Source organism: Aquarana catesbeiana, linkage group LG02, assembly GCF_042186555.1.
Source record: "Aquarana catesbeiana isolate 2022-GZ linkage group LG02, ASM4218655v1, whole genome shotgun sequence".
Classification (NCBI taxonomy): domain Eukaryota; kingdom Metazoa; phylum Chordata; class Amphibia; order Anura; family Ranidae; genus Aquarana; species Aquarana catesbeiana.
In genome coordinates this window covers 209,157,381-209,178,616 of record NC_133325.1, presented here as the reverse complement: position 1 = coordinate 209,178,616, position 21,236 = coordinate 209,157,381, and positions in this window count along the sequence as shown.

The following is a 21,236-nucleotide window of genomic DNA, read 5'->3' as shown; positions in this document are numbered from 1 at the left end:
TATAATAGATTGTAGATGCTATAACTTTTACACAAACCAATCATACCAATGAGTACACTAATTGGGATTTTTTTTTTACCAAAGACATGTAGCAGAATACATTTTGGTCTAAATTTGTGATGAAATTTGATGTGCTTTATGATAGAAAGTAGAAAATATTGTTTTGTTTTTTCAAAATTTTTGGTCTTTTTTCATATATATATATATATATATATATATATATATATATATATATATATATATATATATATATATATATATATATACTGTAAAAAACAAAAAAAGCCGTGGTCATCAAATACCACTAAAAGAAAGCTCTATTTGTGTGAAAAAAAAAAAAAGATAGAAATGTAATTTGTGTACAGTACAGCATGAGCACGCAATTGCCAGTTAAAATAGCGCAGTGCTGGATAGCAAAAAATGCCCTGGTCATTTAACACAGTACAATTTAAAGCACACTGCAATTTACATTAAGGAAAGAAAAATAATGTAATTTGGCTCCTGCTGTGAAAAAAGCACATCAATGCAACACGTTAAAATAAAGGTCATCAACACAAAAGGCTGTGCCTTTTGCAAGTGCAGTTGCAGTGCAGAAATTACACTTTGCTACAATGTAAAGTAGTGAGTGTACAGCTTGTATAACAGTGTAAATTTGCTTTTCCCTCTAAATAACTCAACACACAGCCATTAATGTCTAAACCACTGGCAACAAAAGCAAGTACACCCCTAAGTGAAAATGTCCAAATTGGGCCTATTTAGCCATTTCCTCTCGCCAGTGTCATGTGACTCATTAGTGTTACAAGGTCTCAGGTGTGAATGGCAAACAGGTGTGATAAATTTGGTGTTATCACTCTCACGCTCTCATACTGGTCACTGGAAGTTTAACATGGCACCTCATGGCAAAGAACTCTCTGAGAATCTCAAAAAAAGAAAATTGTTGCTCTACATAAAAATGGCCTAGGCTATAAGAAGATTGCCAAGACCCTGACACTGAGCTGCAGCACAGTGGCCAAGACCATATAGTGGTTTAACAGGACAGTTTCCACTCAGAACAGGCCTTGCCATGGTTGACTAAAGAAGTTGAGTGCATATGCTCAGCGTCATATCCAGAGGTTGTCTTTGGGATATAGACATATTGGTGCTGCCAGCATTGCTGCAGAGGTTGAAGGGGTGGGGGGGTCAGCCTGTCAGTGCTCAGATTATACGCCACACACTGCAACAAATTGGTCTGAATGGCTGTCATCCCAGAACGAAACATCTTCTAAAGATGATGCACATGAAAGCCCAGAAACAGTTTGCTGAAGACAAGCACACTAAGGACATGGATTACTGGAACCATGTCCTGTGGTCTGATGAGACCAAGATAAACTTATTTGGTTCAGATGGTGTCAAGCGTGTGTGGTGGCAACCAGGTGAAAAGTACAAAAACCATGTATGTCTTGCCTACAGTCAAGCATGGTGGTGGGAGTTTCATGGTCTGGGGCTGCATTAGTGCTGCCAGCACTGGGGAGCTACAATTCATTGAGGGAACCATGAATGCCAATGTGTACTGTGACATACTGAAGCAGAGCATGATCCCCTCCCTATGGAGACTGGGCCGCAGGGCAGTATTCCAACATGATAACAACCCCAAATATACCTCCAAGATGATCACTGCCTTGCTAAAGAAGCTGAGGGTAAAGGTAATGGATTGGCCAAGCATGCCTCTAGACCTAAACCCTATTGAGCATCTGTGGGGCATTCTCAAACTGAAGGTGGAGGAGCGCAAGGTCTCTAACATCCACCAGCTCCATAATGTCATCATGGAGGAGTGGAAGAGGACTCCAGTGGCAACCTGTGAAGCTCCGGTGAACTCTATGCGCTCAGGTTGCTCAGCTGTCAGTTAATTGCTAGAACTAATCATTCTACAGTGGTTCACCTGTTGATCATCCCCTGCTTGTCAGTCAAGCCCACAGTCAGCTCATCCTGGTTATTTAAACTGCCTGGTTAATTTCATCAATTGCCTTCACCTTGGTCCAACATATCTGCTGTGTTGCTGTTGAAGACTTGCCTGGCTGATGTCCCTTCTGGTTCCTGATCCTGTCTGTGGCCTCTGACTATGCTGATCTTTGGCACCCCGATTTACTGGCTTGTTCTGAATACCCTATGTGGCTACCGAACCCTGGCTATGTTTTGACTACGTTTACCAGTTGTACCATTTTTACCATTTTCTAAAAAGATGTAATTTTTTACTGCATTTTCTGTCTCCATCTGTTTCATGGTTCCTGACAGTAGGTGAAGGCCATGAATTTAGAAGATGCAGGCAATCCACCTAGTGTTAATATTTTTTTCCAGGTTGAATGAGCAGGATCACTGCAAACTGGATCAGTTTGCTATAGCGTTACAGAGGCTCCTGATTCGAACTGCTCACCTTGATCCTCCCACTGTGGCTGTTTTGGTACAACCTGTGTTGCAGGCCATCCCTGCTGCTGTTCCAGTCTCTGTGCAGGCACCTCGAATATTACCTCTGTAAGAGGTATGTCTGGTTCCACTCCACTTCCCCAGCAATTTGGGGGCAATCCATTTCAATGCATAGGGTTTCTGAACCAGTTTTGGATATACTTTGAGATACTGCCCCAGGCGTTCCCCACGGACAGAAGCTAAGTAGGCTTCATCATTTCTTTGCTTTCTGATAGAGCCTTGGCCTAGGCAAACCCTCTATGGGAGATGGTTTCCTTTAAAAAGGTATTTGACGTTCCTGCATGCTCCACTTCTTCTGTCCATCAAACAAAGTACAAGAACTGTTGCCGATTACGCCATTGAATTCCATACTCTGGCAGCAGAGGTCTCTTGGAACAAAGAGGCCCTCATGGCTGCTTTTTCTCATGGTCTCTCAGATGACATCAAAGATGAGATAGCAACCCAAGACATACCTACAGATCTGGAGAAGTTGATCACGTTTACCATTGCTTGAAGGATAAGCCTCTAGTTTTGGTTACCCTTTCGTGGTCTGAGTCGTCCATTCATGCCTTTGTGTCTAAGCACTCAATTCCACTGCATCTTCATGCCACTCCACTTGCCATTGAGGTTATTAATGGGAGACCTCTACAGCCTGCCCATGTCACTCATGAGACATCTCCGTTGACCATGGCCATAGGGGCTATTCACCAAGTAACTATAGACCTCAGGAAGGATGTACTGGAAATGGAGCGAGTACAAAGAAGGGCAACAAAGCTAACAAAAGGGTCTGGAGGATCTTAGTTATGAGGAAAGGTTGCAAGCACTGAACTTATTCTCTCTGGAGAAGAAACGCTTGAAAGGGGATATGATTTCAATATACAAATACCGTACTGGTGACCCCACAATAAGGATAAAACTTTTTTCGCAGAAAAGAGTTTAACAAGACTCGTGGCCACTCATTAAAATTAGAAGAAAAGAGGTTTAACCTTAAAGTACTTAGAGGGTTCTTTACTGTAATGCCCCGTACACACGGTCGGATTTTCCAACGGAAAATGCATGATAGGACCTTGTTGTCAGAAATTCCGACCTTGTGTAGGCTCCATCACACATTTTCCATTGGATTTTCCGACACACAAAGTTGTCGGAAATTCCGATCGTGTGTACACAAATCCGACGGACAAAGTGCCACACATGCTCAGAATAAATAAAGAGATGAAAGCTATTGGCCACTGCCCCGTTTATAGTCCCGACATACGTGTTTTACGTCACTGTGTTTAGAACGATCAGATTTTCCTACAACTTTGTGTGACCGTGGGTATGCAAGACAAGTTTGAGCCAACATCCATCGGAAAAAATCCTAGGATTTTGTTGTCGGAATGTCCGAACAAAGTCCGACCGTGTGTACTGGGCATAAAAGCGGCAAGGATGTCGAATTCCCTTCCACAGGCGGTGGTCTCAGCGGGGAGCATTGATAGCTTCAAGAAACTATTAGATAAGCACCTGAATGACCGCAACATACAGGGATATATAATGTAATACTGACACATAATCACACACATAGGTTGGACTTGATGGACTTGTGTCTATTTTCAACCTCACCTACTATGTAACTATGTATGTAAGTAATTTCCTCTTCTCATTATCCGGTGGTTATTGATTATCCTTGGTTACAGAGGCACAACCCCTCTTTTGATTGGCTTCATGCTGAGGTGCTTTCCTGGTCGCTACAATGCAGTAAGACGTGTTTTCGGAAAGTGGCTAAGGTCTTGTGTACCTGTTCCTTCTCCTCCTTGCCAGAGGAGTACCGTGAATTTAGCGATGTCTTTGACAAGGGTCAAGCCAGTAGTTTGCCTCCACACCGGTCATATGATTGTGCAATTGACCTTCAACCTGGTGCTGTGCCTCCTCATGGCCAGGTTTACCCTTTGTCTGTCTCGGAGGATAAAGTAATGGAGGACTATGCTGCTGACGCACTTTCTCCAGGGTTCATCTGCAAATCCTCATCTACTGCTGGTGCTGGCTTCTTCTTTGTGAAAAAGAAGAGTGGTGAACTGAGACCTTGTATCAATTATAGGAGCCTATTAATCGCATCACGATTAAGAACGGTTACCCAGTTCCTGTGATTACAGAATTATTTGAGCGCCTCAAGGGAGAAACGGTTTTCATGAAGCTCGATCTGAGAGGGGCCTACAATTTTGTGAGGATCAAGGAGGGCAATGCATGAAAAACTGCGTTTAACACCAGGACAGGACATTATAAATACCTTGTAATGCCGTTTGGCCTTTGCAAGACTCCTGCAGTTTTTCAGGAGTTCACCAACAAAGTCCTCTGAGATATGTTGCAGCAATGTGTGGTGTTTTATCTCGACAATATTCTCATATATTCTAAATCCCTAGAGAGCCACCACACAAATGTCTCCCGTGTGCTACAGAGGTTGAGAGATAATAACCTGTATTGTAAGTTGGAGAAGTGCGAGTTCCATCGTGAACAGGTTACATTTCTGGGTTATGGCATTTCTACTGCCGTTTTTTCGATGGACCCAGAGAAATTATATGCAGTTCTACAGTGGCCTCGACCTGTAGGTCTAAATATGTTACAATGCTTTCTTGGCTTTGCCAATTATTATCAGAAATTTATTCGGAATTTCTCTTCTCTGATCAAACCCCAGACTGATATGACCAAAAAGGATGGTAACCCATAAAATTGGTCTCTGGATTCAATTAAAGCCTTTGAGTCTCTCAAGGCTGAATTTGTTTCAGCTCCCATGTTGGCACATCCTGATCCTATGCTACCCTTCATTCTTGGGGTTGATGCATCTGAGGCTGGAGTGGGAACCTTCTCAACGTCCTACCTCTGAGAGCGCTATGCATCCTTGTGGCTACTTTTCTAAGAAATTGTCTCCTGCAGAATGCAATTACCAAATTGGGGACAGAGAATTGTTAGCTATCATTTTAGCTCTTAAAGAATGGAGGCATCTCCTCAAAGGTACCACTGTGCCGGTCCTCATTTTGACTGACCATAAGAATCTCACATTCTTGTCTGAGGCTAAACGCTTATCTGCCAGAAGAGCGCAGTGGAATCTTTTTCTGACAAGCTTCAATTACATAGTCTCATTCTTACCCGGTACCAAGAATGTAAGGGCTGATGCATTGTCGCAACAGTTTTCCTCCACTTCCAAGATTGAGTTGTGCCTGTTCCTGTAATATCTCCCAATTGCATTCTGGCTACTATACACACCAGTCTCACCTCACCTTTGGGTGACAGCTCCTGTCCTCCTGCTTTCCATAGATGTTTTCCCCTCAAACCGGGTGGTCCTCCGAGGGGGAGGGGTCATTGAGGAGGGGGTACTGTCAGGGCTGGCCTCTCAGCCCTTCCTTCTCTGTGCTCAGGTTGCTCAGCTGTCTGTTAATTTCCAGAACTCATCGTTCCACAGTGGCTCACCTGTTGATCATCTCCTGCTCATCATTCAAGCCCACAGCCAGCCCCTCCTGGTTATTTAAACTGCCTGGTTCATTTCATCAATTGCCTTTGCCTTGGTCTAACATATCTAGAGACTCTCTGCTGTGTTCCTGTTGAAGACTTGCCTGGCTGACGTCACTTCTGGTTCCTGATCCTGTCTGCTGCCTCTGACTATGCTGATCTCTGGCTCCCTGATTTCCTGGCTTGTTCTGGTGACCCAATTTGGCTACCGAACCCTGGCTATGTTTTGACTAGGTTTACCAGTAGTAACATTTTTACCATTTTATTAAAAGGTGTGATTTTTACTGCATTTTCTGTCTCTGACTATTTCATGGTTCCTGACAACTCCATGCCCAAGAGGGTTAAGGCAGTGCTGGAAAATAATGGTGGCCACACAAATTATTGACACTTTGGGCCCAATTTGGACATTTTGTGGTTTAGACGTTAATGGCTGTGTGTTGAGTTATTTTGAGGGGACAGCAAATTTACACTGTTATAGAAGCTGTACACTCATTACTTTACGTTGTAGCAAAGTGTCATTTCTTTCGTGTTGTCACATGAAAAGATATAATAAAATATTTACAAAAGTGTGAGGGGTATATATATATATATATATATATATATATATATATATATATATATATATATATATATATATATATATATATATATATATCTAAGATATGTGTATGTAATATTATCAAAGTATACTAATTTTTCAAAGACATTTTCATATATAGTTCGTGCTTATATAGTGCTTTGCCAAAGTACAAAGTATTGCATTTTCATTGGACTCTTCTACATGTTGTAGCATTGAAGCATGAAATTAAAATAAATTTGGATGGGAATTTTTGAGTTATGCAAAATATGTTATAATAGAAATATTTTATCATGGCACAAAATGCAATTAAACAAAACTGGACATATGCTATATTGCAGAGACCTTGTCTTATATAGTTCATTGACTGAATAAAACAACATAGGGGCACATGCACATAGGTGCACAACATAGGTGTATAGAATAGGTGCATGTCTTTGTCAGCAATGAGGCTGTTATTTTTTTTCCATTTCAATACTAATAAAAATTCTATGATTTGATGTTTAGCAAAAACCTGGGGTCAGGCTTGGAGACTAGTCTTGGGCGAATGGTTTGGCCCGAGCATGAGATCGGGCGGAACAATGGCTGTTCGCTCCGTTCGTCAAACACCCAAATTTGCAGGTTGTTTGGTGGGTGTTCATCCCAGCTATGGGGAGGGGCCACCCGATGTCATCACCTGGTGGCACCACCACCTGTGATGCCATGGCCCAGCATGCACTGGTCCATGACATCACAAGGGGGCGGTGCTACCAGGTGATGTTGCCAGGTGGCCCCGCCCTTACCTATATAAAAACTGTCAAACGGAGGAGGCATTCAGCCGTCCATAAAGGCTGGGGGGATTTTTTGTTCTTTTTTGGGTGGTGTAAATTGATGATGGATTTACATCTGGGGACACTTTTTTTTAATTTTTTTAATAAAGGAATTGTCAAAAACTGTTTCTGTTTTTATTACTTTTTGACACTTTTTTGGTGAATGGGTAGGGGTACATAGAGCCCCATACTCATCCACACGGGGGGATCTGGGGACCTCTTTGTTAAAGGGGGTTTCCATATTCCTATAAACCCCCTGCCCATAGACCCCTACATCCACAGCTCAGGGTTGCGTGGAAGAGACCCAGTCGTCGGGAGTGGACCTCATTTGTTTTTTTTTCAGGCGCTGCAGTGCGATGGGCGTAGTGATTGATGATGGATCTACATCTGGGGACATTATTTTCTCCCCCTGAGGAAGATATGAGACCCTGTATCGACACATGTTGGGGAGGGCCACGGACGATCGTGGTACTAAGAACTAGCGTGGAGCTAGTTATTTTCATGAGAAGTGCCAGCAGGGCAGTGTGAATTGGAGAGGTAATTCCCAAACATGGATTTTACCTTTGCTGTTTACAGACTGGTGCACTTGTAGCACCAGAAAAAATGTGAGTACCTTGTCATTGCTTTATATGCAAATAAATGTTTTTTAAACGATATAAGCACTATTAGTTTTCTTTCTCTACTATTTATTTTTGGTAATCACTAGCCACCTGGGAGCAAGAAGTGAAGAGGAGCTCTGGAGTTGTCTTGTTATAGCCCATGGTGAGGCTAGAAAGCAGTTTTTGAACCTACTTAGCTGTAGTGGTCACACTGATCCAGGTGAGAATATTCCTGCAGGGGGAGCACTTGTGGTAATACTTAACCTGGATCCTTTTTGAGCACAGAGAAGTGGATTCATTTTGAGCATTTTTTATGAAGCACTTACATTGTGGTGACTTTATGGACTAATTTTTATTATATTTTTCTATTTTCAACTTTTATTACATGTTCATATGAGTTCTGTTTTTTTATTGTTTTACAAAATGTAAGTATTGTAAGTGCACTGCATGATTAGTATTGGTTTCACATATGAAGTGATATCTGCGGCATCATCAAAATACTCATATATTTTTACTATATATGCACTTTAGTGTGTTTAGTTTTAAGCGCTGCACAGTTGATTGTTTAAATGTATTGATACACATGTAGGATATATATATATACTGTGTATATATATATATATATATATATATATATATATATATACAATTTTTTTTATGTGCACATAGGTGTGTACTAGGCTTAACACAGCTGGCAAACAAGTTGCACATTGCATATCAAAAGGGCTACAGGAGTTATCTAGAGGTGATTGTAAAATATAAATTTGTCTGATCAGACTTGAAAGGAATAGTAAAGGTCCATGGAGGTTGGTAATGCAATTTGTTAAAAATGCATTTTTGACCATACAAGAATTTTTTATTGGTAGTAATTAGACTTGAGGGGTATTCATAGAAAATGGTGGCTTGTTTACCTGGTAAACACTAAAGTGACTTTAAAAGGTTATTGCCGGTAATTACAAGTAGGGTATTTTCATGTTAAGCTCAAACGTATGTCAAACACTAGTATTTCAGGGGAAGTTTTGAGCTGTTAGAAGCATTCATTATTTCACACATTCTTCATCAAGAAGAAAACACAGGTCTAGATTATAATACACATTATTGCATGTATGGAAACTATATAGGTGTATATTATAGATTGGACATATGCTGGATTGTAGTGTCTCTATGCTTCCTAGGATATGAATGGGACTCTGAGGCTGATGTTTATTGTAATATTTACAAATACTCTGTTGGATTTTATGATCTGTTGCAAGCATCTTGTGTACTTCTGTGCTAGGAATAAATAAACACTTCTCTCTGGATGAACCGAATTGCTGTGGGAATAACTTGAATTGTAATAATAATAATCAATCCTTATCCCTACTTCTAAATCATAGAAGTAGGGATAAGGACAATTAGTATACAATTATCCTAAGTACAGCATAACAGAGTACATATAGTGATACATATAATATTAACAGAGTACATGAATATATATAGTATTTTTCCTTCTCTAGTGTTCTGTATCAAGACTGAGAGGGGGTAGTATTATACTCAAATTCACATACCTGATTCCTGTATCCATTTCATTGTTGTCCTATTGTTTTCCAATTAATTTCACTAAAGAAATAGGAAGGAAGAAAAAAAATATATAAATAAATTATAGGTCATTAATTGTGAACCTGTATCCTACAACTTTGTACCAAATTCAAATCAAATCCTCATCCTCCTCAGATTCCATGACCCTCACCTCTGTATCTATCATTTTACTCACCTACAATGTTTTCTTTATGTTTACTGTGTTCTGACTTAAACTCAGGTGTTTTTTATGTATATGGCCAAAGGAATTAACCACTTCAGGTCAGAGCCTCTTTTTGACACTTGTTGTTTATAAGTTAAAATCATTTTTTTTTGCTAGAAAATTACTTAGAACCCCCAAACATTATATATATTTTTGTCTAACACCCTAAAGAATAAAATGGCGGTCATTGCAATACTTTCTGTCACATTGTATTTGTGCAGTGGTCTTACAAGTGCACTTTTTTGGGAAAAAACTTTTTAAATTAAAAAATAAGACAACAGTAAAGTTAGCCCAATTTTTCTTATATTGTGAAAGATAATGTTACGCCGAGTAAATTTATACCCAACATGTCACGCTTCAAAATTGCACTTGCTTGTGGAATGGTGACAAACTTTTACCTTTAACAATCACCATAGGCAATGTTTAAAAATTTCTACAGCTTACCAGTTTTGAGTTACAGAGGAGGTCTAGGGATAGAATTATTGCTCTAGCGATCATGACGATGCCTTACATGTGTGGTTTGAACACCGTTTTCATATGTGGGCGCTACTCACGTATGCGTTCACTTCTGCATGCGAGTTCCTCTTTACAGAGCGCTTTAAAAAAATGTTTTTTTTTTTCTTATTTATTTTACTTTTTATTTTGACACTGTCTTTTTTAAAAAAAAATAAAAAATTGGGTCACTTTTATTCCTATTACAAGTAATGTAAACATCCCTTGTAATAGAAAAAAAAACATGACAGGACCTCTTAAATATGAGATCTGGGGTCAAAAAGACCTCAGAACTCATATTTACACCAAAATGCAATATAAAAAAAATGTCACTTTAAAAAAACAACAATTCTCCTTTAAGAGCTATGGCTGGAAGAGACAGTTGACGTCACTTCTGCCCTTCCATGCTATGGAGCCGAGCAGGGGCCATCTTCCCCTCAGTCGGCAGCCAAGCATCCTTGAGAGAGGATGCGATCGTCCAGGAGTGGGCACCTCTCCCACCAGCGATAAAAGTGATCTTGTGGCAAATCCACCGCATAGACCACTTTTATCTTAAAGAGAAACACACGCCCTTCCCGAAAATACCAGGGTTATGTCAGCTAGCTACTGCCATAACCCCAGTATTTAGTGTCAAAGTACCGACGTATGGGCACGGCGATTTGCGTGAAGTGGTTAATTACAATGCTGTGAAAAAAGTATTTGCCCCTTCCTGATTTTTTATTTTTTTGCATATTTTTCACACTTAAATGATTCAGATCACTGAACAAATTTTAATATAACACAAAGATAACCCGAGTAAATCCAACATGCAGTTTTTAAATTATTATTTCATTTTTTAAGGGAAAAAAGCTGTTCAAACCTGCTTGGCCCTATGTGAAAAAGTAATTGCCCCCTCCCATGCTGAATCATGAATGAACTGTGATTAACCACAATTTTTTGGAAAGGTGAGTTAAATTTCACTTGCCACACCCAGGCCTGATTACTGCCAGATCTGTGGAATCAATAAACCACATAAATAGAAGCTGTCTGACAAAGTGAAGCACGCTAACAGATCACAAAAAGCCACACATCAAGCCACAATCTAAAAAAAGAACAGATTAGAAACAAACATGTATCGATCTAGGAAGGGTTTCAAAGCCATTTCTAAGGCTTTGGAACTCCAGTGAACCAAGGGGAGAGCCATTATACAAAAATGGAGATAACTTGGAACAGTGGTGAACCTTCCCAGGAGTGGCTGGCCTACAAAAATTACTCCAAGAGCATGACGACGACTCATCCAGGAGGTCATAAAAGAACCCAGAAAAACATCTAAAGAACTGCAAGCCTCACTTGCCTCAGGTAAGATCATGTTCATGATTCAACAATAAGAAAGAGACTGGGTAAAAATGGCATCCATGGAGGAGTTCCAAAGTCCAAAGCCACTGCTGACTAAAAAGAACATAAAGACTCATCTCACATTTACCAAAAAACATCTTGATTATCCCCAAGACTTTTAGATAAATATTCTGTGGACTGATGAGACAAAATTTTACTTTTTGGAAGGTCTGCATCCCGTTACATCTGGCATAAAACTAATACAGCATTTCATAATCAGGACATCATACCAACAGTCAGACATGGTGGTGGTAGCGTGATGGTCTGGGGCTACTTTGCAGCTTTAGGACCTGGACAACTTACCATAATTGATGGAACCATGAATTCTGAGCTCCACCAGAAAATCCTAAAGGAGAATGTCCGACCATCAGTTTGTGACCTCAAGCTCAAGTGCACTTGGGTTATGCAGTAGGACAATAATCTGAAACACAACAGCAAGTCCACCTCCAAGTGGTTCAAACAAAGCAAAATTTAGGTTTTGGAGTGGCCTAGTCAAAACCCTGACTTAAATCCAATTGAGATGCTGTATCATGACCTTTCACAGGCCAATCATTGGAAAACCCTCCAATGTGGCTGATTTCAAACAATTCTGCAAAGAAAATTGCTCCACAGCAATGTGAAAGACTCATTTCCAGCTATTGCAAAAGCTTAATTGCAGTTGTTGCCGCCAAGGGTGACACAACTAGTTATTAGGTTTAGGGGGTAATTATTTTTTCACATAAAGCCAGGCAGGTTTGGACAGCTTTTTGGCCTTACTAAATGAAACCATCATTTAAAAGCTGCATTTTGTATTTACTCTGGTTATCTTTGTGTAATAATAAAATTTGTTTGATGATCCAAGTAATTTAAATGTGACAAATATGCAAAAAAAAAAAAAAAAAATCAGAAAGGGGGCAAATACTTTTTCGCACAACTGTAATTGTCTTGGAGTGACCTGGAAAGGGTGTAATCAAATTAAGAGGGGAGGGAAGGAAGAGTAAATGGTCTAAAGGGGTAGGGAAAGGGATGAAGTGAGGGAGAAAAAGGGTATGTCATGGGGAAGAGGGGTTCACAATGTCAGAAGTATATTGAATTCTATCTTTGTCTTCAAGGTCTGCCATAATCAAGTGAACTGTGGTAATCTGTCTTATTTATAATGCAGGATTGACTCCATGGTATGGATATAATCAACATAATATATCCATAATTTCAGAGTGGGCACTGTAGGTGATCTCCAACTAATCAAATGTCTTAGCAGATTTTTAGTTGGGAAGTGGGACTGACCTGTTTCCAAAAGTAGTAAATGCGTCTGAGAAGTATGGAACTGTGCTTCCTGTAACTTGCCTAATAAGAGAATACACAGTAGGAACATATTATAATATTATAATTATAATATATGATTATAATGTTAATATTATAATATAAAACTACAATTATAATATGCTATTTAAATGCTATAGTAGTTATATTTTATTATAATGATAAGGGTAGGAGTCCTACCAAAAAAAAAAAAAATTGAAATTCATCTACTGAGTGTGTGCCCTAAAAGAACATTTGTGAGTTAAGGCATAGATTGTACCAGTGCTCATCTGTCAAAGAGAGATTTAAATTATTTTATCATTGTTGTTTGAAGGGAGTGGCTTTGGTGTTTAAAGATTACTCAAGTGCAGAGAATATCAACAACATCAAATGGGTTTCTGGCCCTCTACTTGTACAATTTTTTTAAAAATGTGTATGAGATTGTGCATAACTAGCCATGTGTTTTGGTTGTGTCAGAAACTGTTGGATTTATAGTTAAATCCTCAAGGAAGATTTCCCTTTGCCATCCAAGCCTCAATTTCAGCTCTAAACAGGAATTTGCCCGGGTGAATAATGCTCTTGCTAGGGGGAATTCCTATCCTGTGAGTAAGGAAGGAAATCAGAGGAATGCCCATGGAGAAAATTGGTATTCCCTATCAGCAAAGAGAGAGGGCTTCCTCATGTAGAAAAGGTTGGGACTTTACAGCACTAGTTAAATGTTTGTAGCATCACCTATCAGTCGGTATCAGTCCAATTCTGTTATATATTCACGCATGCTTTTTTATGTGAGTATATAAATGCCTTGCTTCTTTTTCTCTGTGGCAAGGTACAGGCTGGAATTTGCTGCTGTGCCTTTGCTGTTGCAGTGCCATCTTTGAGCTTTGGATCAGCTGTTTAGGCTGTATAGTGGTGCAGTCCCTGCCTTTGCCTGTTGGCTTGTTGGCCATAGAACCTTCTGCTAAATAGCATTGCTATCACAGGCAGTCCCATGCTCTGTGGTGTGCAGATGCCTCTGTTTGAGTGCCAGCAGCATGCAGAGAACTTTGTAACAAGTCCACTATCCCATAACCACATACACACTACCTCAATTGAATCTCTATAGTAGTGTTTCTCAACTCCAGTCATCAAGGAGCCCCAACAGATAATGTTTTCAGGATTTCTCTCAGATGAAACAGCTGTGGTAATTACTAAGGCAGTGAAACTGATCCAATCACCTGTGCAAAATAATGGGAAGCTTGAAAACATAACCTGTTGGGGCACCTTGTGGACTGGAGATGAGAAACACTGCTCTGAAGGATGTTGATTTTGGAACAGAAAGAGGAAAGCTATGGCCTGAAGAAGGGCAGTTGTACTTTCCAAAAGTTAACTCCCGAGGGTTCTCATTTATTGAAAAGAGGCCCAACACAGCATTGCTGAATCTGTGGATGATATGTTTATAATGTGTTTTTGAACTGTATAACAAAAAGGTATACTTTTTTTCTGAGAAATTTTCTTGTCTTTTTTAATACAACTTGTAATGTAGTGAACTGATAAAGGGCCAGCAGATGGTTAGGTAAGCCGCCTCTTATGTTGGTGTAGGTATCTGCTGCCCTCTACTGTCTGTATTTGTAAATATATGTTCTTTGTTATTTACTGCAGAGATAATTAGATATAGACAGGTACTTATTGCCCCTACCCCTACCCCTGCTACCTGGGTCAGAAACCCTAGTTAGAGGACTGTGTTGACTTATAAAGGGACGTTTCCAGGAAGTAGAGAGAAAACGGATCCATGTGACCCAATACACACAGGTGCTGCTGCTGCTGTTTTTCACCCAGACCAAAAGCAGAGACAATGAGGCAAGTATTCCTATGTTTTAATAGTTTAACTGCATCTGCTCATAGCTTACATCTGTTTATGTTTTACATGCAAAAAAATTGCATTTTTTTTTATTTTTTTAAAGTGAACTTATCCTTTAAAACTGGGTGAGGAACAGCCAAACTCTGCTACTAAGGTGAGGTTGAGACCGTTTCATGTCACAGGTCATACACCATTGCAAGACTGAGCACAAGACACAAGGAAGTTATACTGCTCCAGCAAGGTCTCTCCCAGGCAAAAATTTAAAAGCAGACTGGGATTTCAAGATGTTCTTTTCAAGCTCTTTTGAAGAAGCACAAAGAAATGGGCAACTTTGAGGACCTTAGATGCAGTGGTCAGCCAAGGAAACTTAATGCAGCAAATGAAAGTCACATCATGCTTACTTCCCTTGGACATCATAAGATGTCCAGCAGTGCCATTAGGACAGAACTGACAGAAACCAGTGGGACCCAGGTACACACATCTACTTCAGCCAATCTACTGCAGCCAAAAAGCCATACCTTTGACATGGAAACAAGACTACGCAACTAAACCATGCACAACTACATAGGAACTGGGTGCAGAAAATGGCCGCATGTGACTGGGAACTGTCCCAAAAAAATTGCTTCAAAATCGTACCTTCTAAATTCCTGAAATCTCACTCCATTATGCTGGAGAGGGTGTGGCTCAGTAGAACACTTATTGCATATAGTCTGGTCCTGTAACCATCTCCCCAGCTTCTGGCATGAAAGTTTTTGCATAATTTTGTAGATTTTAGGGGAATATTCATATCCCCAAATCCAGGGCTAACAATCTTAAATCTTGTCATAGATTTTTCTCCTTTCTCCTGATGCAATATAGTGACACATATTGTATTAGTGACCCAAATACTCATTACCAGATGATGGAAATAAAATTTAGCACCAAATATTGTAGAAGCTGTTGAGATGGTTATCATATAACATCATATCACATCATATGTATAAGCGTCTTTTGGCCTATAAATGAGGTAATGTAGTGATATTCGACAGCCAATGGAACCTTTGGAATGTTTGGATTGGAGAAACATTATCATTTTGTTATTAAGTTTGATATTGTAATACACTATCTATTTTTGATAACAATAAAAATTAATGTAACAAAAAATGGCAGCAGGTGCTCTGAACTAATGAGTCAAAATTTTAAATATTTGGCTGTAACAGGAGGCACTTTGTTCACCGAAGGGTTGGAGAATGGTACAATCGTGAGTGTCTGCAAGGGACAGTGAAGCATTGTGGAGGTTCCTTGTGAGTTTGGGGTTACATTTCTGGTAAAAGGAGTTGGAGATTTGGTCAGGATCAAATGTGTCCTCAATGTTGTAAAGCGCTGCGCAAACTTTTGGCGCTATATAAATCCTGTCTAATAATAAAAATAATAATAATGTTGAGAAATACAGGCATATACACATCCATAATACCATACCATCAATGCAGATTGTGGTTGGCCCCAAATTTATTCTACAGCAGGACAAAGACCCCAAACATATATTTTCATTAAGAACTATCTTCCATGTAAAGAAGAACGAGGAGTCCTGGAAGTTATTGGGGAAGTCCTGGGAATTTAGACTGGGAGGGAATATTGGTATTGATAAACACAGAACAGAAATGGGAATTCTTCAAAAAGACTGTTTGGGACCTCACGGCAAAGTATATTCCCATGGGCAATAAGTTTAAAAGGCTAAAAATAAAACCTATGTGGCTCATGGTCAAAGTTAGAAAAGCTATACACAATAAGAAAAGAGCTTTTAAAAAATATAAAAATGAAGGAACACTAGTGTTGTTTAAATGTTACAAAGAATTTAACAGAATATGTAAAAAGGAAATCAAGGATGCAAAAATTCAAAATGAACGACAGATTGCAAAAGACAGTAAGACAAACCCCAAAAAATTCTTCAAATATAGTAATAGTAAAAAGGTCAGGTCTGAGCATGTAGGCCCTTTATAAAATAATCTAGAGTGGGTGACTGGGGATAAGGAGAAGGCTAATTTATTAAATACTTTCTTCAGCTCTGTGTATACAAAAGAACATGGGAGAGCTCATGTCCATAATGGGGATGGTATTGACACAGCCCCGAATGATCCACAATGGCTCAAAAGTAATATGGTCCAGAAATATTTAGACAGTATAAAGGTGGATAAAGCACCTGGACCTGATGGCATCCACCCACGGATCCTAAAAGAATTGAGCTCTGTAATTTCAAAGCCATTGTATCTAATTTTTAGGGATCAAAGTAACTATAGACCTGTTAGTTTAACTTCTATAGTCAGGAAGATACTGGAGAGTTTAATAAAAGACCACATAGATGAGTTCTTGCTGGAAAAAAACATTTTAAGCAACAGACAGCATTGATTCATGAAAGACAGAAGTTGTCAGACAAACCTGATTTCTTTTTATGAAGAGGTAAGTAGAACCTTGGACAGAGGGGTGGCTGTGAACGTGGTATACTTGGGTTTTGCAAAAGCGTTCGATACAGTTCCGCACACACGGCTCATGTGTAAGGTAAAGTCTACAGGCTTGGAACTATCAGTTTGTAAATGAATAGAAAACTGGCTAAAAGACAGAATTCAGAGAGTAGTGGTTAATGATTCTTACTCTGAATGGTCTAAGGTTATCAGTGGTGTACCCCAAGGTTCAGTGCTGGGACCCTTACTCTTTAATATCTTTATAAATGATATTGGGTCTGGGATCAAAAGTAACATTTCTGTCTTTGCAGATGACACCAAGCTATGCAGTGGAATAACGTCCTTACAGGATGTCTCCAATTTACAAGCTGACCTCAATGCACCATCTAATTGGGCGTCTATGTGGCAGATGAGGTTTAATGTTGAGAAATGTAAAGTTATGCACTTGGGGGCTAAGAATATGCATGCATCATACATACTAGGGGGAGTACAACTGGGGGAATCCATAGTGGAGAAGGATCTGGGGGTTTTGGTAGATCATAAGCTCAATAATAGCATGCAATGCCAAGCTGCGGTTTCCAAAGCGAGCAAAGTCCTTTCTTGTATTAAGAGAGGTATGGACTCCAGAGAGAGCGATATCATTTTGCCCCTTTTCAAATCATTAGTAAGACCTCATCTGGAATATGCAGTTCAGTTTTGGGCGCCAGTTCTCAAAAAGGGTATCGGGGAACTGGAGAAAGTGCAGAGAAGGGCAACCAAACTGATAAGAGGCATGGAGGAGATCAGCTATGAGGAAAGATTAGAGAAACTGAATTTATTCACTCTTGAGAAGAGGAGAATAAGGGAGGATATGATCAACATGTTCAAATATATAAGGGGTCCATATAGTGAACTTGGTGTTGAGTTATTCACTTTACGGTCAACACAGAGAACAAGGGGGCACTCGTTACTCCTAGAGGAAAAGAGATTTCATCTCCAAATATGGAAAGGTTTCTTCACAGTAAGAGCTGTGAAAATGTGGAATAGACTCCCTCCAGAGGTGGTTCTGGCCAGCTCAGTAGATTGCTTTAAGAAAGGCCTGGATACTTTCCTAAATGTACATAATATAACTGGGTACTAGCATTTATAGGTAACGTTGATCCAGGGAAAATCCGATTGCCTCTTGGAGGATCAGGAAGGAATTTTTTCCCCTGCTGTAGCAAATTGGAGCATGCTCTGCTGGGGTTTTTTGCCTTCCTCTGGATCAACTGTGGGTATAGAATTGGGTATATTGGATTGTAAGATATATATATATATTTTTTTTTTTATGGTTGGACTGGATGGACTTGTGTCTTTTTTCGACCTGACTAACTATGTAACTATGTTATGGTTTGGCCCTCACGGAGCTCTGATCTCAACATCATTGAGTCTGTCTGGGATTACATGAAGGGACAGAAGGATTTGAGGCAGCCTACATCCACAAAAGATCTGTGGTTAATTCTCCAAAATGACCAGACAACAAATAGGGGGTGCTGCTCAAGGCTCCAGCCGGGTCCTCTCCTGTAGTACACTACTGGGAGTCGTGGCAAAGACAGAGCTCATCCCAGCTCCAATGATACAACAGACAAAAAATGTCCTATGCATCACACATCACTGCAAGACCTTGTGGATATGTGAAATGACTGCCTCAACCCAGGATCCAGTCAAACCATGCCCCCAAGACCTTTCACTCTGGGCCCAGAGCTTAATAATTAATTGATGTGTTGAGCATAGGACTTTTTTATCTGTTAGTTCTCCAAGATGTTTTGGACAACCTACCTTCCGAGTTCCCTCAAAAACTGTGTGCAAGTGTATGCAGAAGAAGTGATGCTGATTTGGATTTCTCACCTGTTCATTTACTAATTGAGAAAAATAAACTATTAACATTTCTATTTCTGAAATAATTTTTAATTTTAAATATTTATTTTGTTATTACATTTCCAAAATGTTTTGATATAGTTAGCATGCATTTTTATTATGAATATTTAAGCAATGTTGCCTTATAAATGTATTTGTTCCTCTATACTGGACCTCAATGTTTATAATCAGCCATTTCTGCCAAGCTGTTTACTATGGTTTCCATAGGAATGCTGTAATCCTTTCTTCCCTTTATAAAGATGGTTGCTTCCCTTCTGTCTATATAACCTGTTTGTTTTGTGCTAGGGTTGGGCTAGGCTTGAGAAAAGGGATCCCTGCCCTGAAACTCATTGCCACACCCACTACATGACATGTGATGTCATCACCACACACCCTTCCGTGCAGTCCATCATGACTCCAGAGCTGGTCACCCTGCTCAAGGCCAAAGCACAGCCCTTTCTTGTGAGGCATACTTCCTGGCTTACCACCCATTAGTTGGATTCCAACAGGTTCATGAGGATTCCCTTTGTGGGACACTGTCCATCTTGACGAATAGACTGCCACCTAATTGAACTTTTTGATCAACGCGGTTTGCACCATTATTGCTTGTGATTGCAATATGGGCAATGAAGGTGTTAAAGAACCTTGACTAATCAGAATTGAGCACTGGTGCTTTAAGGTTGGGAGTAGATTTTTTGTTTTTTTTTATATTAAAACACCCACATGATTTATGAGTTAGGGGATAGAATATTCATGGTAGAAAAAAAGCATGACGTTTCAAGGTTCAGCAGATAAATCCCATCAAATGTGAAGTTAAAATCTGGTATTTAAACCCTGTTGCTGGCCAATATCTGAATCTGAAACTGATTAGAAATCTGTAGGTATAGCAGGATTAAACACAATTTCTTATCTGTGCTAGAACAAATAACTTGTGTTTTATTTTTTTAAACATACACAATAATGACAATGTAACATAACAAAAGGGCATTAAGAGCAATTCCTACATTAATTTAATCTGCAGATTCTAGTACATTATGTGTTTGCCAGAAGCAGTTTTTGACAATCTGAAAGTTTCTGTCTAGGAACCTGTTTGTATAGTTGTAAAAATTATTAGATCAGCTATAAGTACAGTGAATGGAATAGACAGACATAAGAATTTTTTTTTTAAATGTAATTTTAAATGTATTTCTCAGAACTTTACATTTAAATAATAGAAGACATATTCTATGTGGGGATATAACCTACAGAAAAAAGAACAGTATTGTAACTTTTGACATAGCTCTGTGATGTTTCTTTCTCTTTTTTCCTTCTACTAAGTCCACAAAAATATTACATTACAGATGTCTCCTGTGCAAAAGAAAAGAGAAACATTAAGGAATCACGACAGCCTGCCCCAAATCGCCTGGCTTAATTAGAGTTACCAGATGGCCCTAGTTCAAGAGAGACAGACCGAGCAAGTTCTGCTCTTCTGAGTTCAATCCCAATGGATTGTGGAATTTGTATATCTGACTTAAATTTTCATCATGTTTTTTTTTTTTTAATTTTTCACATTTCGAGGGAAATAACAACACCATTTAAATTTATTAAAATTATATTTACATCAATTGATTCTTATTTGCAAATCAGCTAGGTTAGCTATAGTTATGAACCATTTTTTTTACCTATAATATACAAACTGAGAAAAAAAAGAATTGTATGATTTGAAATGCATTTCCATAGTACATCCCATGATCTCTTTTAGGCCCATTTCAGATTTGTGTGGTGTGCTTTAGGTGCATTGTGTCACAGGTTTTGTACCCCCTTTTTTGCAATAAAGAAACTTTTTACTACAGAATTACTGTGTTTCTGGCTTTTACATACATTGTTACTTGGATACAGTTTGGCTTGCAGAGCCTGAGAGCCGGACACTGGTGTGGATATTTTCCTCATAATGAGAGATAGAAGGTTGAAGCATTGCCTCTTGTTCCTTTGAGCTTACTACATTCATTTTAGGTGTTTTACCATTGGATTCTATGCAATGGGGGTTATTTACTAAAGGCAAATCCACTTTGCACTAAAAGTGCACTGAAAGTGCACTTGGAAGTGCAGTCGCTGTAGATCTGAGGGGAAGATCTGAAATGAGGGGAAGCTCTGCTGATTTTATCATCCAGTCGCGTGCAAGCTAAAATCCTTTTTTATTTTCCTTGCATGTCCCCCTCAGATCTACAGCAACTACACTTCCAAGCGCACTTTCAGTGCACTTGTAGTGCAAAGTGGAT